General features: G+C 38.1%; 1 pseudogene; it reads left to right on the top strand.

Annotated features, from left to right (window-relative positions):
- Positions 1–9,733: 9,733 nt before the first annotated feature.
- On the top strand, positions 9,734–10,496 carry LOC114628074 (annotated as a pseudogene).
- The last annotated feature ends 11,674 nt before the right edge of the window (positions 10,497–22,170 follow it).

The raw sequence follows: 22,170 nt of genomic DNA, 5'->3' as shown, positions 1-22,170 counted from the left end.
AGTTTGAAGTAACGGTTTAAAGACTTTCAAAACTCCAAAATATCCATAAAATGAAATAAAGGATTTTCTGTTTAATTCTAAATATTTTAGTGATGAACATTTTTTTTAAAAGATAGTGCTTCAATGGTAGGTACATTGTGATTCCAATTTAGGAAGAATTTGGAGGACAGCACATGAACTTATGCATAAAGCAAATACTTCCAGGTCAGAAATGGAAACCTCCACATAGATGGGAAAAAAAGGGGGTTGTATAAACAGAAACAATCCATACAATGTATTAGATTCTAATAATAACAGGAACATAAGAGGCCAAAGTACAGGGTTCTGAATATCACTGAGAAATCACTTATTTAATTGACTCAAGTATACCAGTCCCTAGAGTTTTTGTAAGCGTGAAAATAAATTTTCCTGAGTAGTTTCAGTCAGTTTGTGTTTTCTTGCTAAATTCTTTTTTTTTAATTTTTTTATTGGATGTTTTATTTACATTTCATATGTTGTCCCCTTACCCCATCCCCCACCTACCCAGGAACCCCCATCCCCTCACCCCTCCTCCTTCTTCTCTGTGGATGTAACCCCTACCTACCCCCCACTCCCACCTCCCCACCCTCAAAATTCCCACCCCCTGGGGCATCCAGCCTTCATGAGGTCAAGGTTCTCTTCTTCCACCTATGCCCAGCAGGGCCCTCCACTCTTACATATTCAGCTGAAGCCCTGGATCCCTCCCTAAGTGCTCCCAGGCTGGTGGTTTAGACCCTGGGAGCTGTGGTTGGTTGGTATTGTTGCTCTCCTCATGGTGCCGCAAACCCTTTCAGCTCCTTCAGTCTTCACTCTATTCTTGCTAAATTCTAATTTTACTTGATATAATCTCCATTGGATATGATACTTTCTATCCTAATTTTTTTGTTATGTTTTGATTCTCTCTTAATCATCATTAAAGTAGGTAAGACATTTTGATCTTCCTGTTCACATGCTTCTTCCATCTGATTCTTCTTTCTCTGCATAAACGCCTTGATTCCTGGGCAGACCCTCCACATTTTTTCTAAGCAAGAATGTGGTATGTTGGTGGAACACTGGTGTAAATGTTCTTTTATATTACTTTTAATTGTGGATTGTTTAGCTGAACACTGGATTCCTTTGTTTGCATGAAGCAAAGAATTAGAATTGTCAAGTTGAAAATAAAACCAGGGCCTTGGAGTAATGAGGCATTGGCAATAGCTGGTAAAACAAAAACAAAACAAAAACAAAAAACAGAAAAACGTACTTGCTAGCATAAGCTGACAATAAAGAATCTCTCTCTCTCTCTCCCTCTCTCCCTCCCTCCCTTCCTTCTTTTTGTTTTTCTTTTCTTCTTAGTTCCTTTGCTTGGCTTCTGGGCAGAAAAATGTATATTCCCAAGAAAAATGTATAAACATGTACTAAGCCATACCATCTACTCAGGCCCAGAATCTTTAAACAAATTAACGTAAACATTCTGTCCAGATTCTGGTGCCCAGCAGAAACAAATGTAGAAGTGTTCTGGAGCGCACAGTCAGAGTCTGACATGCACAAAACAGCACAGGGAAGGGTCTGAGTCAGAAAACCTAAGAGAAGGTTCCATTATGCATCAGAGTGGCCCCATAATCAGAAAATCTACAGTCTCCAAATTCTTCTCATGATCGGGCATCCTATTGAAAATAGTAAAATAAGTAAGTAAGCTTAGAATTAGTAAAGACACAAAAGGAGTATTTTCATCCATAAGAACATTTCAGTATTTAAAAAATTAACACACAAATATTGAACCCAGCTGATCTCTTGGAAATTAAATGTATAAATATTGAAATCTAAAACTCAGTGGACTTTTAAATCACATTTAACACTGCAGAGGAGAATTACTCAACTGGAGAATATATTTGATTAATGTACTTAAAATGCAGCACAGCAAGATCAAAAAATGGGATATATGAATTATGGAGCATATGAAAAAGAGCTGGTGAGATATCAGGGAGAGAATGAGATAGTCACATATATCTGTGGCAGTAACTCCCTAGGGAGACACTAGAAAGATTACAGGGATGGTAGGATGACAGAAAATCAATATTTTCAGACATAATGGCTGACATTTTTTTTCTGTATTGATTAAAGTAATAAATTCTAGCTTTAAGAAACATATCCATGCCAAGAAGGAAAAATAAAAAGAAATCAAAACTTAAATCTATTTACAATGTAAAAAAATTCAAAATACCAAAGTCACATAACAAATATTAAAATCCATTACAGAGAAATGGCAGAGTACCATAGAAAGGCACGGCAGATAAATTGAAAGTAGACATAGCAACAGCAACATTAAAGGTGAGAAAGGAAATGCTGTCTTTACAGGAGCGAGAGACAATAACAGTTAGCTTGGATTTAATTTCAATGGCTATGGGCTGATGTCTTGAAGCACATGTGCTACAGAGGTTATCCCTGATGTGGGAGTGTTGGGAGGGGAGGCCTGCTGTGGGATGTTCAGGTCAGGAGGTGCCACTCACATGAATAGATTAATGCTGGTTACAGAGAGCTAGAGGCTGTGAGGGTGATCTTTTTCTCTCTTTCTTTGCCCTTCTACCACATGACACCTCTGCTTTGTTTTGATTCAATAAGAAAGCCTTCATCAAAGGCTGACATTTTGATTTTACACACCCCAGCCTCCTGAACTATATGCCAAATGCATTTCTTTTCTTTATTAATTACCTAGTCTCCAGCATTCAGTCATAGCAGCACAAACTGTTACACCAGCTAACCATCATTTAATGAAAATCAAATAATGACATTTTCTGAAATCAGAGACAGTGTATACAAACAGAACTCTGCTGAAAACAAAGCAACCCCAAACGCTATTACAGATGAAAAGAGATATTACATATGCAAAAGGGTCAATTTAAGAAGAGAAATTCTAAATACACATGCAACAACTAGCACTTTCAAAATACATGAAGTGAAACATAAGAAAAAATGAAAGAAAAATAGGAACATTCACAGTAACTAAAGATTTCAGAGATTTTGAAAAAAAATAATCTCAGTATTCCTCCATCAAAGATTAACATATTAAGTAGACAGAAAATCAGTAATGCTATAGAAAACTTAAGTACCACTAACCAACTTCACATAATTGACATTTATAGAGACTTCAATCTAACAGCAGAGTATATATTTTGAAAAGCAGCACATGGGGGCCAGAAAGTTGGTTTCAAGGAAAATAGTGTTTGCTACCAATATGGGTTCAGCACTATACAAATGATACAATAGAAGCATAAGTGTGTCTAAAAATGATTGAGCTGGGGGCTGGTAAGTAAGGACGCTTGCTACCAAGCATGATGAGGTAGAAGGAGAGAACTGGCTCCCAGAATTGTCCTCTGACCTTCATACACATGCCCTGTCACCTCTCACACACATATAAAACATACATCAAGTAAATAAATAAATGTTAAAAATATAATAAAATATAAAATGAGTCAAAGACCAAGACACAAAAGAACATAGTCTGTATAGTTTCACTTGTATAAAATTCATAACAGTCAAACGTAATATATACTGACAGAAAATGGAACAAACTTTACCTGAATTTGAGAGGACAAAATTGTTAAAGGCCATCAAATTGTATACTTAAAATACATACATTGTATTGTAAATTGTACTCTAATAAACTGAAAACAAAAACAATATAAGTCAAGAAAAACATGTTCTATGGGTCTGTTACTTAATCAAGTTGCCAGAGCTGTATATTTCTCCCAGTACAGCTGTCCTTCAGAGTCTATGGGTATTGGCTCCAAGTGCCTTCACATGTACTAGGATCTGATGGTGCTGGATTCCCTTATTAATGGCATACTATTTGCATCTAGCTAATGAATATGCTCTTACATATTTGAAATAATCTAAATCATCTGTAGATTACTCACAATATTGCTGTGATTTGAATGTGAAATGCTTTGCTTAGGCCAATGCATTTGAATATGTGGTCTTCAGCTGGAGGTGCTGCATATGAAGACTATGGAATCTTGAGGTGGTGGAGTTTTGCAGTGGGAAGTCACTGGGGGTAGGCTGTGAAGTCTGATAATCTGGCCCCACTTCACTTTTTCTATTTCCTGGGTGGAGATGAAATGTGACCAGTCAGCTGCCTACTGTTGCAATCATGCCTTCTCTGCCTGTTGCCATGTCTCTCTCACACCTGCCTAACAGACTCTACTCTGTAACTATAAGCCAAAATAGACCCTTTATCCTCCAAGTTGCCTTTGTCAGCCAGCGTGTTTTATCACAGCAACAGAAGAGAAACTAAGACAGATACCTAACACAATGTAAATGATACACAATCAGTTGCTAAACTGTCTTGTTTAGGGAATAACAACAAACAAAACCTCTTTACAGGTACAGGCATTGCCATCTTAACCATATTTTGATCTATGGCTTGTTGAGTTATCAGTTGCCTGGATATGGAACCCATAGTTATAGGTAGCTGACTACCTTTCCTTTCTCACATGTTCAGTTTAGGGTAGGCTATAAAAAAGATTTCTCTGTGAGATTGGAAATATGACAAGGAAATACCAGCTGCTTTGTAATTTAGATGTGTTGTAACTACTTCTAGTTCAACTTGTTGGTCTGAGTCAGTTGTTATGACAGCTCCAGCAAGATTAAAGACAACCAGAGCTAACACGTATATCAGTCCATCTGCACAAACTCTAGCTGACTCTTGTGGTCTCTAACTTGTCCATGTTCTGTCCTACTTTACCTCCATCTTTTTTTTTTAACCAATTTCTTGCCCCTTTAGACTTGAGTGTTCTGCCCCAGACGTGAGGGTGACCACATCACAGAGATATTCTTACTATCTACTACAATTGCCTAAAGACAAATACTTAAACACATTCATATATGGTCCTGGTGGTTCTGTTTCTCCAATTGAACACTGGCTGATAAAGCTCCTGTAGGAAGATGCTATTCTGTATAAAATACCCCAAAGGAGTCAAATATGTAGTATCATTGTAATTTTTCATTAAATACAATGAAAAATAAATGAGATATCCAAAAGTTGATCACTAATAAAATCATTATTTATTTTACTCTACTTGAACTCTTCTCCCTCAGACATACTGATTGGCTATTAACAATGAGGGAAACTGTTGAACAAGAACAGGGAGGCTATGACATCAATAGTAAAAGTCATATACCTGTCACTTCAGACTCAAAGAGAAAGAAAACAAGTCTATATGGCTAGTGTATACAAACTTGTTTGCATTAGAATGCAGAAAAACTATTGCAATTCTCATTTTTACAACATGGTATGTGGTCAAAATTTGTATTATAACGGCAATTTTTCACTCCTTACTCTACATTCTCTTAGTCTGGAGCAAGCACCTCAGCTGGTTCTTTACCTTGTAGGTGTTTCTTATGCTTGTACAAAGCTGTGTATACTGAGATCTATTACAAAGATCTCTGGCCATCAAGAACAGAGGTAACAATACTAACAGACATTTCAGACTATCTTTGTAGGTTCCAGTTGGTCTTGACATTCCTCCCCTTTCCATTCATCCATCCTTCACATTGCCTGTCCTATGGACTTTACTTTCCAGCCTGAACCCTCACAGGAGCTTACCCAGCACCTATAAGTTCAATCCCTGTAACAAATTTCTCTGTTCTAGTGGTCTTTCTTCTCTGCTTAAACCTTGTTATAAAAGAACATTACAGATACTCCTTTTAAACTGAAGAACAAGAAGAGGATCCCATGGCCACTATTATGTATCACTGGCTCTTGCCAGTGAATTAAGAAAAGAAAGATAACCAGAATAGATACGAAACCAGTCTGTTTTATCATTTACAGATGATGTGATTACCTTTATGTAATTGGCAAACTATTAGAAACAAAGAGATTTTTCAGCCAAATTGTTGGATGTAAAAATCGAATAGAACCAATTGTCTTTCTCTATAAGAACAATGAAAAATGATAAAATTCAACTTAAAAAATGATCACATTTAAAATAAGAATAGAAGCTGAGGGTTATTGTAATAAATCTAGCAAAAAAGTATAGCACATTCATAAAGAAAATTATACATTTTATTAAAGATATAAAAATGACAAGTAAGTGTGAATATATGCCGTATTTGTAGGTGGGAATTCACAAGATCATAAAGCTATAAAGCCTTCTGAAATTGATCTATAAATTCCATGTAATTTCACAAGAACCTTTTAGGGAACTTGACATTATCATATTTAAATTCATAAGGAAGGTAGAGAACCAAGAACAGCCAACACGTTATGAAAGAAAACAATCAACATTTATTTAAAGGCTATAATAAAGTTGTAGTGATTAAATTTTTTTTTAGTAAAAAGAAAAAAGAGAGAGAGATGGCTCAGCCTTACTTCCTGATCTTCCAGAGAACCTAAGTTCACGTTCTAGCATCTACATAGGGTTGCTCCGGCTGATCTGGTGTCATCTTCTGTCCTCTGCACATACGTGACATAAACTATTCTCACACACAGACATTTTAATCTTGAATGAATATATATTCAAATAATGTAGGAATAAATAGGTAACTTCAAAACTGGCTCACATATTTTAAAATTTTTGGAATTTTATCAAAGTGGCATTGTAGCGTGGCACACATGTTTAATCCCAGCACTCAGGAATCAGAGCCTGGCAGATGACTGCAAGTTCAAGGCCACCCTTGTGTACATAGTGAGTTCTAGGACAGCCAGAGCTATGTACTAAAATCCAGTCTCAAAAAAAGTAAAATAAAATAAAAAACAAAAGTAGCTTTGCAAATATGTATAGAAAAAGAAAAAAACTATTTATTAAATGTTGCTAGATAAATATACAAGAAATAAAAAATTTTTCAACGTTTTAATCAAATCTCATTTCATATAAAAACTAATTTTAGCTTATTAAAGACCTAAATGTGAAAAACCAAAGCTTTAAAATATTTTGGTATTTTCCATATCAAAAATTTTTAAACTTCAGTGTGAAGGTAACGTAAAAGTGTCTAATCAATTCACATAGCATTTTTAAAAGGTTTTAATATTTTAAATGTACATGCTTGCATAATATATGGATATTACTTCAAAATGCTTCAAGAATCAATCAATAAGAAAAAGGATGGAGAATAGGTTGGGTATAAATCAACCAAGGTTTGTCATAATTCTTAAACTTGGGTGATGACATACAGTGGCTGTTGTGAGTTTTTTTCCACATTGGCATATGTTTGAAATCCTCAATTAAACAAAACTTTAAACCATGGTGGTAGTATACTTGTAATCCTAGGGTTCAGGAAGTAGAGACAGGAAGATCCTTGGAGTTTGCTAGCCAACTAGTCTAGTTTAAGTGGTGATCTCCATGACAATGACAGATCTTGTATCAAAGGAGGTGGACAGCATTCCTGAGCATGATAGACATGATTGTCCTCTAATTTCTACACATATGTGCATACAAATCAAGACACACACACACACACACAGAGAGAGAGAGAGAGAGAGAGAGAGAGAGAGAGAGAGGCTTTAAAAAGAGTTTAATGGAAAGACAGAAAAAAGAAGATGATGAAGCAAGGCAAGACTGATTGCTTAGATGTTGTGCTACTTTCGGAGAGAATGGGTTCCATAGGCTCAAATGTTTGAACATTTGGTCCACTGTTGGTAAAACTGTTTGGAAAGGATTAAGATGTGTGGCCTTATTGGAGGTGGTGTGTAACTAAGGAAGGGGTTTGTGGGCTTTGATTGTTTCAAAAGACTCACATCATTTCTAGCATGTTCTCTGTGGCTCAAGATGTAAGCTCTCGGATGTTCTTACCATCATCCCTTTGCTTTGCCTTCATGGACCCTTTGAAACCATAAGCCCAATTAACTGTTTTCTAGATTGCCTTGGTCATGGTACCTCTTCATAGCAATAGAAAATGTACTAATAATACAGCGAAAAGGTGGTTGCTGTTCAATCTCTAGATTCCAAAGTGAAAGGGGAGAGCTTATTCCTAAAAAATTATCCTCTGATTTACATAATTCATTGGGGCACAAAAGCACACACATTTACACATATCATAGATACATACACACACCCCTCCCTCACAATAATAATAAATAAGCATAGTAAATAATAAATAATACTAAAGACTAAAATGAAGAAACAGGTTGGGAGAATATAACATGTATAACTGAAAATAATTGGTAATCTCAACAAAATATCAATTAGAAAGTGATAAGAAACTAAGTAAACTAATGGTTAAAAGGTTCACTAAGCAACCCAAAGAGGAAGATAGTCAAATGGGTAGCATATAAACTAAGCTGTAAGCTTAACTTCTCTTGTAATTAGGAAACTATAATTCAAATATTTATATCATTTTACCATACAATATTCCACACAGAGAAGACATAATTATGGGAAATTTTAAAATATATAAATGGCTGATAATATTAAGTGGTGGTAAATTTTGGAGCTAGGAGTGAATTTTTGGTGTGTAACTTGAGAGGCAGATTAACTTAACTATACATACAAAATTATGTGTCCACCTATAAGACTCTGGCAAGCCTTAGCTTACTGGAGACCCCCTGAGTGAACTATGCAGAGATGAGAAACGATGCAAAAAGCAAAAGGAATTTTAGTGATCTGACGTATTGGGGTCGTGCTATCTCTGGTAGCCCATTTGGTCAGTTTTTATACAGTTTAAGGGGTAGACTAGAGAAACAGTGACTAGGCACAATATGATTGGCAGAACAGTGTGACCTTTAAACTGATTGGTCTTTAGCAAATGAGATGGCAGGAACTTTCCTTGTCTGTGGGTGGCCAACGTCCATCCTGTGGAATGTGTCCATGTGTTCTGGGCCTCCCCTACCTGCAGGTCGGTCCCCACCCCCTGTGGTCTGATGAATGTTGATTAGCCTCTCTCTACTGGAGGGACAAGTGTTCCAAAGTTCCTGAGCTGACCCCTTCATACCGAAAAGCAGACACAAATTCTTTAAGTCTAAATATACCTACATGTGCCAGACAGCCTCCAATAGATATGTGAATGATGCACACTAGTTTTAGTGTGTTGATTTTTTTTTTGAACTGGAAGAAGCTGAAACATTAGCTAAAGAAGAAGGTTTTATTATGTTTTGGAGAGCTAAGCTACCAAATACAATTTTAGTGACTGTTTTGTGATAAAGGATATATATGTATAGACCCACCTGTTTTATATGCTTTTAATGTATCTTCATAAAACATTGAAAAGCAAAAAATCCAGTCTTCTTTCTTTAAGTCATGCCCAGTAGTAGGTAGGACATTTCTGTCACTTTCCACTAAAATAATTAGTTTGCCATAAGATGTAGTACTTCTTCCTTCTTGGCAGAAAATACCTTACAAGATCCACATGGATACCTGAAACTATGGGTGGTACTAAACCTTATAATTAGACATCGTTTGCATCTTAACTAAGCACTTCTACATATTGTGGCCATAATATCTGCAGATTGAGGTGTGACTACATTTAGCACAGATTTCCTTTTGTTTCCTTTACAATTTCAAGGACAGAAGATTAACAGATTAATTCTTCCCTTAGCAATCTCAGTATCAGATTTTGTTGTTTTTTTTTTTTCCTTAGTGAGGCAACAACTTTTGGCTTTCACTAAAAAGAAGTACTGTTCAGCTTCTGTTTGGTACATCTAAATTGACAGCATCACTACAGAGATGGTATTAAGTTAAGAAAAAAAAAAGTGGCTTTTCCACCCGCTCCCCCCTCCCCCCAGCGCTGCTCTGGCTGCACCGCGCTCTCTCTGTGCTGTCAGGCTAGCGCCGCTGTCCTCAGCCGTCACCATGATCATCTACCGGGACCTCATCAGCCATGACGAGCTGTTCTCCGACATCTACAAGATCCGGGAGATCGCGGACGGGCTGTGCCTGGAGGTGGAGGGCAAGATGGTCAGTAGAACAGAGGGTGCCATCGATGACTCGCTCATTGGTGGAAATGCTTCCGCTGAATGTCCGGAGGGCGAAGGCACTGAAAGCACAGTAGTCACCGGTGTTGACATTGTCATGAACCATCACTTACAAGAAACCAGCTTCACAAAAGAGGCCTACAAAAAGTACATTAAAGACTACATGAAATCACTCAAGGGCAAACTTGAAGAACAGAAACCAGAAAGAGTAAAGCCTTTTATGACTGGAGCTGCAGAGCAAATTAAGCACATCCTTGCTAATTTCAATAACTACCAGTTTTTTATTGGTGAGAACATGAATCCAGATGGTATGGTTGCTCTCCTGGACTACCGTGAAGATGGTGTGACTCCATTCATGATTTTCTTTAAGGATGGCTTAGAGATGGAAAAATGTTAACAAATTGGATCTATCCCCCGTCACCGTAATTGGCTGCTGCTTACCATCCAGACAACACCAGGACTTAGGATAAATGGGACTGATGTCATCTTGAGCTTTTATTTTGACCGTGATTTATTTGGAGTGGAGGCATTGTTTTTTAAGAGAAAAACATGTCATGTGGGTTGTCTAAAAAATAAAGTGCATTTAAATTCACTTAAGAATTCCTCTTTACGGTGACTGCTGACTCCTGTAGTCCTGTAGTGTCTGAGAAGCTAGAGCCTGTTGAGTGAGCATCGCTAGAAAGCTAAGCCTCTTCAGTTAACTGCTACAGTGGGGACTCTACAAGACTGGAATGTGTGAAAGCAAGAATCTCAGTTGCAGTGAAGGGAGAGACAAGAAGTGGACCCCTAACCTCCATCACCTCCAGTGGATGAGCTTACCAAAAGCACAGAAAGACCAACTAGTTGGAAACAAGTACTATCTGCTTCTGGACTAATGTCATTCGTGCTCACTAGAATAGAGGTTGGCAAGCTGGCCTATACTACCTTAGAGTTGTACAGACATGGCACAGACCATGAGTGGTGGCCATTTTTAGATGGGGGAAAGTCAGCACCTGATGGGATGGGATGCCTTGGTCCAGCTGGCTTGTTCAGTATTCCTCCCATTGTGTATACCCCAAGTAACTACAGAGTAACTTCCTGGGGAGTACCAGCAGCCCATGCTTCATGGGGTGATGTTACATAACCCAGTAAACTTGGATGAATTAGATCTTGAAAAACCTGCTGTAGAAGTATTTGTTTATATGTCTGATTGGAGAATAGTTGCCCAAAAATAAATTTTGCATTTATTTGAGAAGTCAAAAAAAAAGAAAAAAAGTGTTTATGAGAACCCAAAAACTCCAATACCAAAATTGATAAAACAAAAAAGATGGCTTCTAAGCTATTGATGGTGGGTAGTGTGCATAGCATGGATACACAGAACAAAGGCTATATTCATGAACAAAATGAGATGGAGGAGGGTGGTGTAATATTTCACCACATTCCTTCAGAAAGACACACAAATGAAGACTTATGAGTCTTTATTTCTGGAATTTTCCACTTTCTATGGTTACATGCTGCAAAACTGAAACCATGAAAATCAAACTGATGTCATAATTGTACTTTTCATCATTAATGGACTGAGTGTGTTTTTTCAAAATTCATGTTAAAATCTTAACTCTCAGTGTGATGGTATTAAAAAGTGGGCTTTCTGGAAATGATGAAATCATGAAGGGAGAGGTTTCATTACCAGGTGTAACAGTCTCATAACAGAAATTCCAGAGGGCTCTTATGACTGCTTTCTGTTGTGTGAGGATAAAATAAGAAGCCAGAAGTTTGTCACTAGAAGACAGCCCTCTCCAAAACCCAATTGTACTGGCATCCTCAGGTAGCTAGCCTATGAAAAATAAATGTCCATTATTTAAGCCAACTAGTCTATGGTACTTTCTCAAAGAAGCCTAATACGAAACATTCATCTTAGTGTTTCCTTGGCATTTATCAAAACCTAGAGTGTTATGAATGTCTAATAACACAACTTCAGAATTCAACCTTAGACTTATTATCTAGGTCACCATCAGAACAGGTCAGAAGTGTTCTCAACAGAGAAAACAGTACAACCACCTACTGGTATAAGCTTCTACTTTCTTAGAAAAATCCTTTTTATTCTTGAAGTTGCAATCAAATATAAACGTAATATTTTAATGTCAATTTTGAGTATTGTTCTGCTTCTCTGTTAATTTAAGCAAATGGAAATGGTTAGGCCTACTTGAAGAAGACACCAATGAAGATAACCGGGCCCTCAATCCCAGTGATGAATTTAGATCACTGAGAAGTTGGGCTTGTATACAGTCATTCCATAGGAATTGGTAGGTAAAAGACTGTCCCCCATCTCCAACAAGCATAAGCATATGACCTAAGCAAGTGTCAGTTCTGCAAAATCAGAATTAAAAAGCAAGTGATAGGACCATAAAATCAGTAAGCAGTCCTTGAACTCCTTCTGTTTGCACCAGTGTAGCTTCCCCACCAGTGCTCAGACCCCAGAAAGACTTGGTGAGGTGTCTGTAAAATGAAAAGCACATAGAAGCTTGGAAAGTAAGAAATGCATCAAGGATCATCCCTTCTTCTCCATAATTAAAGCTCTGTGTTAGATAAATGCAACACAACTTTGAATTAGCCTTTTTTATTTACACTACACATCTCCTGGAGCTTGAAACTAATACAAAGCTGAATAATTTCATATAAGTCAGAAAATGGAAATCGGATATGTTTTGAACTGCTGTTATATAAAATATGGTGGTTTTTATTGCTTTTAACTTTTGTCTGGTAGACTATCGTGTTAATTCAATAAAAAATGTTATGGAGGTAAATGAGTAATGCTTGTGGGTTCCTTTAAGCTCTTTTCATGAAAGGTGCTATGTAAAAGCAAAGCATGTTGTGTTGCATCTAGCGTTTTATTTCATAAGCTCTGCAGCCCAAAACCCTGCAAACAAAATCTCTCAATGGATTTGTGGGGAGATCATTATCTTTTTAGGCATTTCTGAAAGCAACAAATCCTGTTGTTTGTTGCTGGTTAAATTTTGTATGCTCACAGGCAAATATTGACAGAAAAATGTTTCTGGAGCTGCATGGACAGTGTTTCTGTGTGTATATGCATGCCTGCACATGTATACATACATGCATATACATGTGCTTGTGAAGTAAAACACTGAATGGCTCAGACTTTTGATTTTATGCCAATATTTATGTCTGACTGCTAGTATCTGTTACATTTCTAAAATTGCTAGATTATTTAATAAGAAATTTGGAGGTGCTTATTTTTAGGATCCAGAGATGAGAAAGAAAATCTATGTCTTTCTATGTCTTGTCATCTTATTACATGGCTGAAATTATATACATATACACATACACATACACACACACACACACACACACACACACACACACACACACACACACATATATATATATATATCCAGATCTGATGTGGATCCTCAGGACCTACACAGTAGAAGGGAAGAACTGATACTCACAAGTTGTCCTCTGACCTCTACATGTGTACATGGGACATAAAGAAATGCTTGCACCATCAGCCCCAGCTGGAATGGTGGATTAGGAAGTTGAATACACGTTTAATATGCTGACAGCACTCAACTGCAATGATGAGACACAAAGCAGATGTGCAGCAGAAGTTAAGTAACCACAACAGGCAGCAGTCTGCATCGCAAGGTGCCAAGAGAGCAGAAGTCAAAAAATTAGTCATCAGAGGAGCTGGCTGAAATGGCACCTTCAGGGGTAGAATGGAGGAAGGAAGCATTTTAGCTGGCAACACATCGACTTGAAATGATATCATAAACAGATCTTCATTTTCTCCCTCAGATGTAATTATTCATTGCTATTTATTTTATCCACTAGTCAAGTCTTTAAATGTGGGTAGTCCCCACTGAGTGATCATGGGACTTTGTTTATTGCCTTGCTTGTTCTTTGACTATTTGTGTTTATTGTCTTGCTTGTTCCTTGACTATTTGCATCTATTGTATTGCTAGTTCCCCAATCTAGAACTGACCTTAATACTTGCATGTAATTAAAATGGTATAAAAGCAAAAAGGAGGAGGAGGGATGAGATAGGAAGGGTTTATGGGGGGTGAGGAATGGGAAAAAGGGATAACATCTGAAGTGTAAATAAATGAAATATCCAATTAAAAAAAAAAAGAAAAAAGTGTAGGTAGTCATACTCTCCAAGGTAATGACACAGTTGGCCTTGGTTCTCCAAAACTCTTAAAAGAACAGACAGTGATTAGATGGTTGATGCTGCTGATGCTGGTAACACTGAAAATATTTTATTTTATACTGAATGGTTTTACTGGCACCTCTTTATTTAATAGGTTCATACCACTCTCTGCAGCATCCCAGAAATATCTGTTTGCTGTAACACCTTCTAATTCTTTCCATCTTAATAGTCTAGATTTTCTGTAAGCAGTACCAAATGTCTTATTTCTGACAATTTAAAAAAATGCAGAAATTATAACCTTCAGACAATGCTTGCAGTAAAATGCCACAACTAAAAGCATGTCCCGGTATAAAAATAATCTACACATCAATAAATATAACAAGTGCTGCAGAGGTGGCTCAGCAATTGAGAGCACTTACTGTTCTTTCAGAAGATCAGTTCCTGGCTCCGAAGATGGGTGGCTTACAATCACTTGTAACTCTAGCTGCAGGGGAATGCAAAAGCCCTGGCTTCCTTGGTCACCTGCACTTACATGCACATAACCATATGTAGAAGCACACATATAATTAAAAATAAAATGTCATTAAAAATAATTTAATAGCCATCATTCACAGCCACAATGGCAAAAAGGAAGAAACAATTCAAATGTCTGTTACCTAATAAATAAAGAATATTCCTCAGCCCTAAGAAGGACAAAATACCAATGTTCACTAGAACATGGATAAACCTTGAAAGTTAAGTGTTAAGTGAAAAAATCCAGTCCTAAAAGATCACACACTGAATGTATGATTCCAATAACATGAATAGGAATATCAGAATATGAAAATCTAAAAAGACACAAAATGGGTTAGAGGTTATCAAGGCCTGTGAAGTATAGGAAGTTATGTCGAATAGGGAGTGACTGTCAAAAGGCTTCTTTAGAAGTTGATGAAAATATTATACTGTGACCATGGTTGTCTAACTGAATACACTAAAAGCCATTGATTTATACACTTGAAATAGGAGAACACAAGGTATGTTTTAATGACATGGTGAAAAGGTACACAGTACCAAGGGACACCTGTGGCGTGGCAGAGCTTGGCTTCCCTCCCTTTGTACTGAAGAAAGCAGCTTCAGGTATAGCAGCCAGCTGTTGGCAAGATGTTTACAAACAGATCAGTTACCTGAAAGTGTACATTTAAAAAAAAATGTGGTTGTAGCCTTCGTAGGATGGCTGGGATAAGAAGAAGGCCCAAATCTTAGCACAGTTTTCTTTTGCCCTTTATATTACAATTAAAAATTATTCCTTTCTGCAGTGCTGTGGAAGAACCCAGGGCTTGTGCATACTAAGGAAATGCTCTACCACTCCACTATACTCTAGACCCACACCACAACTTAATTCCTTCAATGTCATTGCAGATGAAAATTCCAAGTGTCAGTTTGGCTGGGAGTCTAAAAATGTGCGTCATTCTCTCAGTCTCTTCATTCTATGGTTACAGAGTCTGGTTGTTCAGGTTTCTCTTTTGATTGACAGGCAATCTTAGGAGAGGAGAGGAGATGCTTGGGAACCATTCCAATGATATTAGCACTGGATCTGAATTAGATACTCCTAAAACACACAGCTCCTTATTGTCTCCAGGCAGGGTGACATCAGCTTCACAGCTTTCGTCCAGTATGAAAATGAAGGGCACACCCTGAGCCTATACAGAAACACACACACACACACACACACACACACACACACACACACACACACACACTACTCATAGTCTCCCTGTTTAGCTCAGGCTGGCCTTAAAACCATGAGTCTCCTTCCTCTGTCTCCTGAGTCCTGGGATTCCTGGCCTGTGACTGCTTTCTTTAAAGTCCTCTATGCCGGCACCAGGACACTGCACATGCTCTTGGAAAGCTTCTCTGATGTGTCTTGACAGATGTATGCTTTGGAGTTCTGAGACAATTCCTACTGAGCTTCCTCAAGTGATAAACTCTGATTTTCCAGCTGCATTACTTTTTTAAAATTGCTTCAGTGGTAGAAATGGAAGCATGTCCATTGTTCAGTGTGATATTTTGCCAGACAGCAAAAATATCTCTTTCTAATTCTTTTTTAAACTTTATAAACAAAGGGGGGTTATTTATCTCTGTACGTTCAAGGCTGACACCTTTACCTGCTGATGGCCTTCCTGCAGGCAAAATCCCAGAGTGGTGTATATGGTAAGAGGCAGAGAACACACACACACACACACACACACACACACACACACACACACACACACACAGAGGGAAATTATTGCATTCAGCTGCTTCTCCGATAGAGCCCAGGCAGAGGCCCCATCTCTCATTGTTTCTTATAAGAAGCAAAGTTGTGTAATCATAGAAAGGATATTTCAGTACTAGAGCTTTTAGGCTGCTGCTGCACTGGCTCCTCCTCCACTGCTACTACTATCTTGGCCGAGAGAAAAAAGGCCCACCTCGAATTTCAAAAACAAGTGCATCTTTACAAACCTTTGATGAAGGGCCTTGGACTCTAACATGGCTAGCAGAACAGTAGAGTTGTGCAGAGGTCCCTGCAGGTCCATGGCCAGGCCCTCCAGTGCCATAAGACAGTTTGGGAACTGTTATTAATTAAATCTGGACAGAGAGGAAGACCTGTTACTTCCCTGATGACTTAGGTAAAAGACTGGAAGTCAACAGACTGCTAGGTCTTCCTAGTAGGCTTTTGGGCAGCTAAAGACCACAGAGTACGACACTGCCACGACAGGAGGTAGTAGTGGACAAACACTGATTACTTGTAATGGAAGTCTGAAGCCTAGATATACCAAGAAGACATTATTTGGAGAGATCTCAGAGAAAACATGGTTGTGTATCCCATGGGAGCAGTGCTGTCCTTCCCTATATCAAAACCAATGATTATCGTTGTTGACTTGACACAATTGGAATCCCCTGAGAAGAGTTTCAGTGAGCGATTATCTGCATTCTATGGGCAAGTCTGTGGGGAATTGTCTTCACTACGTTAACTGAGATGAGAAGACCCAGCCTACTTTCAGCAGCACTACACACACAGGTGTCCCGAACTATGTAATTGTAGAGACATAGAACTGAATGGGAGCATGCAAGCAAGCGAGCATGAATACACTTTTTCCCTCACTGTTTTAAGATCCTATGACCTTGACATCCCCACTATGATGAACTGTAAGCTAAAATAAATCCTTTCTCCCCTAAGTTGCTTTCTGTTAGGGTATTATTATTTTTTAATCACAGCAATGTAAATGAAACAAGAATACGAGTCAGCAACTCCAAGTACCCACCTGAGCGTGAGTCCCTGTCCACTCCACTGTGATAGGTGTCAATGAGGATAAACAGAGCAGGTTCACTACTCACAGCGTCTAAGACAGTCTACTGAGAGCTACGGTGTGTTCCTGGGTGAGAGTGTTGCAGGTAGTGAAGGCTGGGAGGAGAAAACAAACACATCTCCCTACCCTGTGTTTCAGGTTCTTATCATACTCAGAGAAATAATTCAGAGACAAGACATAGTAAGGATATATCACCAAGCTAGGATATGCACTCAAGGCATGAATACAGGAATTCTTAAGAGTGATTGCCAGGGCCAGGGTTGGACAGCACATTTTATGTTTGAGCTTAATAAAAGGGGGCGTTATCGTGAACTAAGGTAGGAAAGAAGTAGGCTAGGAATTCCTGGAATACGTGTCATTCCCCTTTTCTGTCTGGGGTTTACTGTATGTACCACACCATCAGATGTATGACAGGAACAGCCAATTTTGCAAAGCTTAATGACATGGATAGGCCATTATAATGAAGGAAAGGGCAGTTAAGAGTCATTTGGGTTTTTCATGCTAGTCCCAGCAGGCTTGGGGTGCTCTTTTTTGCCATTTGAGAGGTCACAAGAGGTCCTACTGTAATGCACCTCTGATGTTGCATCAGCCTTTATCAACCACACATTTGTCTCATTTGTTTGCCAAGCTGTCTAGCCTGCTTAGAGGGCATGGTCAGCAACATCACAAAAGGAGGCTGGGTCTGAGTTTGTTTAGAGCAATTTGAAATGGCTTTCAACCTTGTTAATGCTGCAACTCTATTATAGTTCCTCATGTTGTGGTGACTCACGGCCATAAAATTATTTTCATTGCTACTTCAATAGCTGTAATTTTGCTACTGTTATGCATCATAATGTAAGAATCTATGTTTTCTGATGGTTTTAAGTGACGCCCTTGAAAAGGTCATTCCACCCTGAGAGGGGTCGTGACCCACAGGTTGAGAACAGTTGGTTGTGACAGTACCAATGTAAGGGGCCATGGCCTTTGGACCTCACAATAACCTTATAAAAAACCCTTGTCCAAATTAAAAAATAACTTTAGAAAACAAAAAAGACTTTAGCTTGAGTCTGAAATTGATTGATAAGAATAGGAGATAGAAATTAGCCAAATAGTTTTAGGGTAGAGACCTCAAATATGAACAGTTTTTCTTTGGCTGATAGCCAGAAATGACCCTTTCCTATAGGCAGTTTTGCCTCTGTTAGTGACCAAAAATTCCAAAAGTGTTTAAACCTGAGTTTGTCCTGGACAGAAGCTAGAATCTCCTCAATGATGTCTCGTTTCTGGAGACTCATCTCTGCTATACAGATTTGTCTTATTACTTTCTCTTATGTTCCCACCTGTGAATCTGTAATAATTTTTTTTGAAAACTCCAATTCTATGGTCTATGAGTTCAATTTTTTTTAATTCCTGAGACAGGAATCCAGAGGCCTCTGAGTCCATGGAACTTTTGTGTGCCCATAAGCATCCAGCACCCTAACTCCACATGAGACAAGCAGGAAAGCTTCCATCAAATTTACAGGCAAACCACTCTTTCTGCAATGTGATGGTAAATATGATTTAACATCAGTATAGAAAGTATTTTTTTCTCCTAGTTTGTTATTAAAGAAAAGATGGCATGTTAATTTTTGTAATATTTTTACCAAATGTTTTTCTTTTATTAAGGTATAAAACCAAGGTAAATTCTGTCTCATCGTCATCATGTATGCCTACTAGGCCCTTTAATGGAAGGTAAAAATGTTCTAGTGGATGGGAGGGGGAGTGGAAATGATATAAATACTAGTACTCATGTATAAAATTATCAAAAAACTTAAAATTTATAAAAACAATATTTTAGTAGTTAGAAATAAATATTGAGAGGGCTGTTGTTTTGTTTTTATATTATTTAAATTATATACATATATGTATGTATGTATATAATGTGTGTGCAAGAGTGAATCCTTGTGGAGGCCAGAGAAGGAGAGAAGGGTGCCCTGTTCTATCACTGTCTACTTTTTTCTTTGAGATGAGATCTCTTACTGAAACTGAAACTAGACTCGAGGCCAGCAAGCCTGAGCAATCTTCCTGTCTCTGCTACCCACAACAGTGTGATATAGGCACACGTACAGCCATGCGTGTCTTGTAACGTGAATGTTGTAAATTTGAACCCAGGCTTTCATGTTTACATAGTACTCACCCAGTGAGCCATCTCTCCAGCCCCATTATTGTTTTAATGGTGGTTACAGTGGATGAGTTTCCCAATATCTACTGGGATTTTTTTATTTTGTCACAGGGTCTCACATACGTAGGCTGGCTTCAGATTTGCTGTATAAGTATTATAGGTACAGATCAAAGTCTGGGAGAACTCACTAAGGTTCCCAGGTTCTCCTGTTCTAGTACAAAGAGCTTCAACTCAAGACACAAGGTTAGTGATAGAAGTGGAGACAGTTGATAAGAAAGTAGCCAGGTGGTGGAGGTGCAAGTCTTTAATCCCAGCACTTGGGAGGCAGGGGCAGGCAGATCTCTGAATTTGAGGCCAGCCTGGTCTACAGAGTGTCAGTCAAGGCTACATAGGAAAATGCTGTCTTGCAACAAACAAGAGAAAAAAGGAAAAGGAGGGAAGGAAGGAAGGAAAAAATGAAGGAAGGAAGGAAGAAAGGAAGAATGGAAGAATGGAAGAAAGGAAGAAAGGAAGGAAGGGAAATGGAAAGTACTCCTGAGAAAGAGAGAAGCTAATGAGTTAGGAAAGGCCTCTGCCTAAAAACTGTTGGGCCTTGGGTTCTATGGCACTTTTTAAGTCAGTAACATAGCATCTGCCTTCTCGTGTTTTGTTTTCCAGGCTTTTCTTGTGCATTCTCTGTTTATTGCATATAACTAGGTACAAAGAATTTCTTTCCAGTCTTTTCCTGTCAGCTAACTTCTTCCATATGTTAGTCTTCCTCCTCTTTGTCTCTTTACATAATTACTTTTCTGCCATATTCCCCCTAAAATACCCAGGAAACTTGGGGGGGGGCAAGTGAACAGAACAGAAATGGAATGATCAATCTTATGTAACTTCTTTCATGTAGTACTCTATGTCTAAGAGAGACCACAAAACTCTCCCTCCTTTATCTATTGAGTGGAGAGTAAGGCTTTGGATATTTTTGTCTAGGAGTTGGGTGGAATCCCTACATCATAAGGAGTTTAATTGTTATATATTCTAGAAACAATTACAATATTAAAATACAATGTTTAAATAATGGTGACATAGTTGTACCAACCAATGAGCTTAGAAAGAGTAACAGCCAGAAAAGCCATGGGCTTAGTTATGTTATGATCTTAGTTAGTTATGATCTCTTGGACTGTTTGTTTGTTTGTTTTTTAAGATCTTAGTAAAAAAAAGATGATCAGATATTAATAGTTTGATGATATACAAAAGAACAATTTTAACTCAATGATGGAAAATATTTGAAAGGAAAATAGTGTGAGATAATTACTGAGTACCAACAATGCCAAAGTTTAGAAATGGAGTGTACAAAGATGCATTATTATCTTTTCTGTGGCTATGACTGTTCTATGGGGCTTGTCAGCAGCCTATACTCAAGATCTAATGAGAATGCCTCTAAGGTCTATGTGGTGGTTTGAATGAAATTGACCTCCATAGGCCATATGTTGAATACTGAGTCACCAGGGAGTGGAACTGTTTGAGAAGAATTTAAAGGATTAAAAGGTGTGGCCTTGTTGGAATAGGTGTGGCCTTTTGGGAGGAAGTATGTCACTAACGATGTGCTTTGAGTTTTGAAAAACTCATGCCAGGCCCAGTCTCTCTCTGCCTCCTGCCTGTAGATCAGGACTAAAAGCTCTCAGCTATTGCTTGAGCATCATGCCTGTCTGCTTCTTACAGTGATGATCATAGACTAACCCTTTAACACTGAAAGCAAGCCCCCAGTTAAGTGCTTTCATTGATAAGAATTGCCTTAGTCATAGTATCTCTTCACAGCAGTAGAACAGTAACTAAATCTGAATCACCTTTTGTGTCTTTTTCAAGTGTATATATACTTTTTTTTCCCCTCTGCTATCATCATTTCTTTATTTGGGGTGCTATTTTTTTTTCTGCTTAGTGTTTAAAACAATGCAGGCAGCCAAAAATTAACCACTGTTCTTTTTGTTGTTAAGGTTAATTGATGCTCTTTAGAGGTTATTCTTGGGGACTGCGCTGGCTAGTGTCAGGGATTTGTTGACCATATGGCTTCTTATGAAAGCATGGAGGACATTTCCTTCTGCATTGATTCTCCTCTTTGTAGGGTGTACAGAAGTTACTGTCTAACCTCCACATTCTCTATGGCCTCTCTAAACAAGAAGACAAGTGACCCAGCTGAGTTATAGGGCCCTTTTCAGAAGGATCCTGTCATTCCATGGTCCCTTGGGATTTAGCCGACCTTGGAGCAAGGGCTAAAATATTGACTGTTTTTTTTTTTTCTTTAGCTCCTATATCTTTATTTGCTCTGGCCTCTAGGTATGATTACTGAACATTCAGAAGGTCAGGTACATTGGCATTGAAAAACAAATTGTGGTTTAAAATTTAGTTGTAAAATACTTAGCTAAAACTTGACAAAGACATATCTTTTCAATATACCTTGATTGTATTAAGATTCAGTTTCTCAGTTACAAGCCTGGCACACTTAGTAGAAACTATAAACGATTATTCTTGATGAAATATAGTCTTTGCTCCTTAAACACACTAATTACTCAAGGGAAGCTCAAAGCATGGGGCTCAGTAATCTTTTCAAAACTGGGAACAGCAAACCTAACAGGCTGCCCCCCATCTCTACCACTCCTTATTCCCACCCCCACAGAGA

The sequence above is a fragment of the Grammomys surdaster genome, unplaced genomic scaffold, assembly GCF_004785775.1.
Source record: "Grammomys surdaster isolate TR1022 unplaced genomic scaffold, NIH_TR_1.0 263, whole genome shotgun sequence".
Classification (NCBI taxonomy): Eukaryota; Metazoa; Chordata; class Mammalia; order Rodentia; family Muridae; genus Grammomys; species Grammomys surdaster.
Note: the sequence above shows the minus strand (reverse complement) of the source record. Positions and strands in the feature narration are given on the sequence as shown.